This window comes from Pinus tabuliformis, chromosome J (assembly GCF_031772625.1).
Source record: "Pinus tabuliformis cultivar Carrire ecotype Pingquan chromosome J, CPIR1, whole genome shotgun sequence".
NCBI lineage: Eukaryota > Viridiplantae > Streptophyta > Pinopsida > Pinales > Pinaceae > Pinus > Pinus tabuliformis.
The window spans coordinates 1205909042-1205915957 of NC_142295.1; positions in this window are offsets into that span (position 1 = coordinate 1205909042).

Below are 6916 nucleotides of genomic sequence, written 5' to 3' on the forward strand. Positions count from 1 at the left end.
CATCATCCATCATCAACCGCATAGGTGCTTCCTTGGTTCAGATCAAGCAAAGCATCACAAACCCATAACTAGCATACTAGATCTCACACTTCATCAGATATTCAATCCTTGCTCACTTCCATCTTGGCCTAATGATATTCTCCTTATATAGGTTTAGGCCTCTCTCAATACCATGGTCCAAAACCATGTAGAATCAATACCTTGGACCCAATACCTGGGGTCAATACCTCGAACCAAATACCATGGACCAAATACCGAAAGACCATGGACCAAAGCTTAGTTCTTCAACATCTACGTGTCGTTCCTTGCGTGAAAGTGCATGTATACGAATACGCGCCTTTTGTTCTGCTAACCTGCGTGTATACGCACTTTCATCAAGGTTAACCTACGTATACCTCTCTCTGATCATTAATTCTTTTCTCTTGACCTGCTACACTATGATCTGTCATCTCAGTGAGTTGCCATCAAGGACAACACTTGTATCATACCTCTGAGTGAGTTGCCATCAAGGACAACACCTATATCATACCTCTGAGTGAGTTGCCATCAAGGGCAACACCTATATCATAATGCCTACAACTTATATGGTGTGCGAATGTGTATAATTATGCTGGATAACTGGACGCATATAAGAATATCTATTTACGCGGTGCTAACTGTGAGTAACTAATAAGATAAGAAAGACACTTGGACCAATTTAGGAATCTGCACGGTACGTTGCCTTGGCAGCGCGAAAGGGTCTAGATCAAGGGTTAGGGCTATGCGAAGGATAGAGGAATCCTTTCGTGGAGGTATTGAAGGACGGAACAAAGGGCTCATCTGGCAAGCTTTAGAGCGAAGTAACTTGCGTGAAGGTAGGAATAAAGGGAATAAAATGACATCACGACCATATCAGGGTGTGGAAACTTGGTTCCAACATCCCCCCATACTGCTTCGAGTGAGACTTTGGTCCGTGCCTCACGGTTTGATGCCGAAAGGGCCAGTAATGTAGGGATTTGTTTGGCTAATTAACGTTGAACCTGGGTCAGGCCCCCTCAGGCCGAAAATCACTACCAATGGATAATTCAAAACATAATTAAAAACCCACATTTAACATCCCAATATATGCATTGCATATTTACAATTTTCCTCGAAGAAGTCCTATAAAAAAGGCCTCCACATAGTTGATTATCGGTGCATGTATTTTTTATTACCATTTCTCCCTACATCTATTTGGACATTGCAAATATATCTTAACCAATATTGAATTTCATATTATATTAAGGTACGAATGGAAACATAGAGGATCCACACACATACATGGCTTCCTTTGGTTACAAGATGCACCAAATATGGACACTCTCGATTGGAACAATGAAACATAAGTTGTCGATGCTCATAAATATTTTGATCACTACGTAACTGCTTGGAATCTGTGACACCCCCAGCATCACAATCCTGCACTTCACCAATCAACAATTCACAACCCATGTCTTCTAAACACAACATCAATCTTCACGTCAACCCAGTCTAAAGACTATGAAGATTTTTTCAGCTGTGTTCAATGTCACATAAAGTGTCATGAATCTTCTTGCCTTCGCAAAAAAAGAAATGTTCTTAGTCGTAGATATGGAGTGCCACGAGAGTTAAACTCCACCTCTTCAATGTTCATTGACGACAAAGGTCAGAAAACTTACATTCCCATTTGCAATGATGATAGATTGAACATCCACAATGCCGATGTAATTTCCATCTGGAGAGCAAATGTTGATTTCCAACCTATTCTATCACGCCATGCTGTGTTAAGCTATATTTCAAAATATGTAGCAAAAGTAGAAACAAAATTAAAAATCTATCACCAAATGTTACCACGTCTCTCGCACAACATTTCTCCAGAAGCACCTATTATCACTGTCATCTAGAAATTCCTTACAAAAACCATTGCAGATAGAGACATTGGTGCACAATAAATATGCCATATGTTACAAAAACCACCCCACTCTGGAGTTGCGCATTTATTTCTTTAAATGTTAATAAAACTATTTTTAGATGTGTTTCTCCTGATTTTGAAAATCCCCTTTCAACACGAACCTTCATTCTTGCATACATGAATAAACCTGCTTCATTGGAATCGTTGGCCCTCCTTGAAGTTGCACACTCTTGGTCATTTTATGCTCACCAAAAATAAAACGAATGGAAACACATATTCCCTCCAATGATTGTACATGTCTTGCCACGATACATTGCCATCCCTTCCCCTAATGATCCTTGTTACGCCACTTTTTGTTGGAGTGAACTACTACTGTATTTCACTTTTCACACACACCCTAATGACATTGGTTCCACCGATGAGGACATAATTTCACACTGGGAACAAAATAAAGGGACATATAGACCGTGGAATGTTCATCAAGAAATTGAAAATCCTCGAACCCCACAACCCGAAGATCAATCTACTCCTGTGGCTACCCCATCTGACCTCCTTCTTGATCCCATGCAAATGAATGAATAACAAATCCTTTCTCGCCTCCACACATGCTACGACATTGAAATTGATGACCAAGAGATGATTGGCAATCTTGACTTCGATGCTAACCACAATTGGTCACATACTTCTATCCCTCTCCACTTGCAAGAAACTGCCATAAATTTTATTGAATTCAACTAGTCGAATATCTAAAACCAACAACATCCTTTTTCAAACCTTTCACAAGATCACACCTTCTCTCCCACCCAATTTTTTTTTACCATTGTTCTTTCTCTCTTAAAAAACCTTTCACCAAAATCCCCACTTATAATCATCATACAAGGGGTACCTGGGATAGGAAAATCTCATTTAATTAAATGTCTACAATGTGTATTTATGGAAAAATCCCCAACAAGCACAAACCCTTTTTTGTTACTTGCACCAACAGGTGTTGCACCTTTCAACATAAATTCCCTTACAATCCACTCTACCCTTCACATCCCTATCAATTCAATGCATCATCTTGAAGGACAGTCGCTCCTACACTTGCAAGAACAATTCTTCCATGTAGAGTACACCCTCATTGATGAGATGAGCTTCATTGATCCAAAAATGCTTTCCTGCATTGATGATCGCCTAAGAGAGGCATTCCCCTTTCATTGAAATGCACCATTCGACAATCACTCCATTATCCTTGTCAAAGATTTAGGTCAGCTGCCACTTGTGAAGGACAATCCTCTATATGTTGGCACATCACGTGGCACTGCACTTTGGTGAAGCTTCGACACAATCATGACACCTTCAAGTATTTTCCATCAGCAAGGTGCTAACCCTTCCCAGGTTGCTTTATGCCAAATCCTCACGAACCTCAGAAATGGAACACCTACTCTTGAAGATTAAATAATGCTAATGTCAAGGATAGATTCCTCTCCTACGCATGAAGAGCAACAAATTTTTCAAGACTCCATGCACCTATATGCAACGAACAACTAAGTTGCTTTGCATAATAAAACAATGCTTAAAAAATTGAACATGCCAGTAGCACTTTGCTCTACAAAGCAACAAAGGTAGAAAACTTCTACTACAATAGAATATGAACATCTAGATGCAAAGGTACTCTTATGCATTGAAGAAAAAGTTATACCCACCAACAACTTGTGGGTACATGCAGGCCTTGTTAATGGCACACTTGGAAAAGTCGTTTCAATCTCTTATGCACTTAACTCGAAGCCCCCATAATTGCCATCATTCATGGTAGTCGACTTCAACCAATATAAAGGAACACCATGAGACATTTCACACCCAACATATGTACCCATTTCCCCCATCATAAGGGGTGCATGCCGACCGATACCACTTCAAATGGCATGGGATTTAACGAAACACAAGTCACAAGGAATGACATTAGACAAAGCAATGGTAGACATTGGCACCAAAGAATGCCAAGGTTTAACATTCACTGTCATTTCAAGAGTAAGGTCATTGTCAAACCTTCAAATCAATCCAACATTTCCATTCTCACACATCTCACGCATGAAATAGAATCCATATTTAAAATGTAGACAACAAGAGGAATCATTGCTCACATCAAAATCTGTGCAAGAGAATACATTCTAGCCAACCATACACTCTATCTTCCAAATTTACCCATGGTAAACATCACTTTCTACTTAACCAAATTTCACATACGCTTGCTTGCTATTACATTTAACCTCATATTGTTTTATTCTTATTTAGAAAAAATGTTCATATTTACTTTGTTTTTATTTTATTTTTTGTTTTATATATAATGCTTTCAACGTACACGTCCATTAACAAGTACTATTTCTCTTTTTGCATGACCAACAGATATGGATACAAACTACTTAAACATGCTCTATGAATATTGCCGAGAAATTCAGTAGCAGGAACTTACCTTGCATGATATACAAATGAGGCTCATGCTCCCACAATTACTGCCTCTTTATCGTTTGCGTCAAACTATTATATTGCTACGAAATATAAGGAAACTATCGAAAAAAATCCACATCCATGAAAGGGACGCACAATAGAAAATATGGGCCAAATGGAAAGAACGACATTCACATCTTGACACCACAATAAACATCAATTGATGTTGCCAATGTCATGCTTCATCATGTATATATGATTAATTACTCATTGCCAATTAGATTTATATGACATCACATATTTTTATTGTACATATGTTTAATTATTCACTGTCTATTACATCTTTATGTATATAAGTCATGTTCCATTGAACTACTAAGTCATTCTGTATAATTTCAAGCAAAGTCATTGCATATCATGTAGAATATTGTTGCTACTTTTGTGTTAATGATGATCAACCTTGTATATGTTTCATCTTCCATTGACACACACATACTTGCTATTGACAACAACCATTAATTGACTGCTATGTATAAATACTTGTTAATGTTGTTACTTTACACTCAAGTTATTATCATCAAGTTCATGATTTGAGTTTTTGATGTTTGTAATTACATCAACAACTTATTGATACAATTGATGTAGCTCTATTTGTAACTATTATCCATGCATGCTTTGTATATCTCATTTTATGTTGTTAAACTTGTATTTGAGCTCTTAACTTGTTTATATTTATATGTAAATCAGAGTTTGATTTGCAATCAATCAACATCAACTTTGCCATTAACATCATGGAACCTCTCAAGCACAAATCCAAAATATTTCTATTATATCAAAATTATATTACCGACAAATACAAGTTCCAAAACCATAATCTAACGCGTTAATCAAATTCTTATATTGACTAACGCCAAAATTGTTGTTAATGTAAAAAAACCTAGACATTCAAATCCCTCTAGCTGACTAAATCCATCCCATACAAGGACGGTGTCTGAGGTTTTCTAAATATGAGCGTCAGACGTGTTTTTGCAAATGGAAGGTTTTTTCCTATTGCAGCCGGTGCATAAATGAGAATGTAGATTGCAAAGATGATATAGTATTTTTATGTCAGTGTTTGGATGTTAAACCACCTTGCAGGCCATTTGTGCTGCTTTCGCATTCAAAAGTAAAACCCTAGCATCAAGAGTAAATAACCATTGCAATGTGAAAAGTGAGATGAAACCAGAGAAAGGAATTTATTTTTTAAATGTCGTTTCGTGATGAGTGAATACGTAAAATTTTCAATAAAATAATGAGATTTGTAAACTATGTATTTTATTTATTAATTATTAGAGGAAATTTTTTATTGTAATATTACTATTGAATGATATGTTTTCGAGAAAAAGAATTGAAATAACTCTTTTAGAAAACTAAATCATATTTTTATATTAAATAAATGTGAATACAAATTCCAATGTGATTTTTTTTTTTTTTTTTATTTTAATTATATATGTTTTTTTAATTTAATAACTTTATTTATAGTTTTTATTTTTTATTTTATTTTAATTTTTAATAATTTTATTTGTCTTTGTATCTATGACCATTTCTATGAGAGATAGTTGTAACTAACTAATTTCTCATGATTTTTGAATAGTTTACTTAGCACTCATTGAATCAGGTGATACTCATAGGGGTGAAAAAGTACAATTAAAACTAGTGAAATGAATTACATAATGTAAATCATCACTTCCTGAACTTCACCCTATAACCAAAACTTCTTTAATTCTATTAATCATCATATATTTAATTCTATAATTAACATCTTCCTTAAATATATACTAATATATCTCCCAATCTACATCATAAAAAAAAACTAAAAATACAAAATTATATACACTTATAAATGGAAAACTAAACCTACACAATCATATGCACTTGTAAATGAAAAACTAAAAATACACTTGAAAAATAGGTAATCTAATGATTTTTTCCCAATTCACCCCACCTATAATGATTTTTTCCCATTTCACCCCTCCTATAATATAGGTTAAATAATACATAATAACATTATTACAATACTCATTTTATTTTATAAATTAAAAATCTAACCAAAATAAAAAAATCTCATCTAAAAAACAACTTATTTGTGTAAATTAAAAATCTCATCAAAAATAACAACTTATTAGGAAGTGTTCGTTTAATGACAATGGTATAATATATAAAAACATATATTAAAAGGGTGAAATTTTCGCATTTTATTTATCACAAAATGAATTCGATAAACTAACTCCACTTCCAAATAAATATGTTTCTTCCTTTCACAAAAATTATTGATAAATATATATAAAATTTTAAATGGTATAAGTAATAATTAGTTTGTAAATATTCATGAATTAATGATAATTTAAATTAAAAATTTTAAATCTTAAAAATAAAATATTTTCCATTAAATATATGTTTATTATTTATTTTTTATTGGTCAAATCAAAGTGCAGTGATATCGCAGGATGTGTATTTGACTTGGTGGCACTGATTCCATATCAAACGCGCGTAATGTAAGGCAGTTCTTATTTCAGACCGCATTGAAACATAAATGCTTCT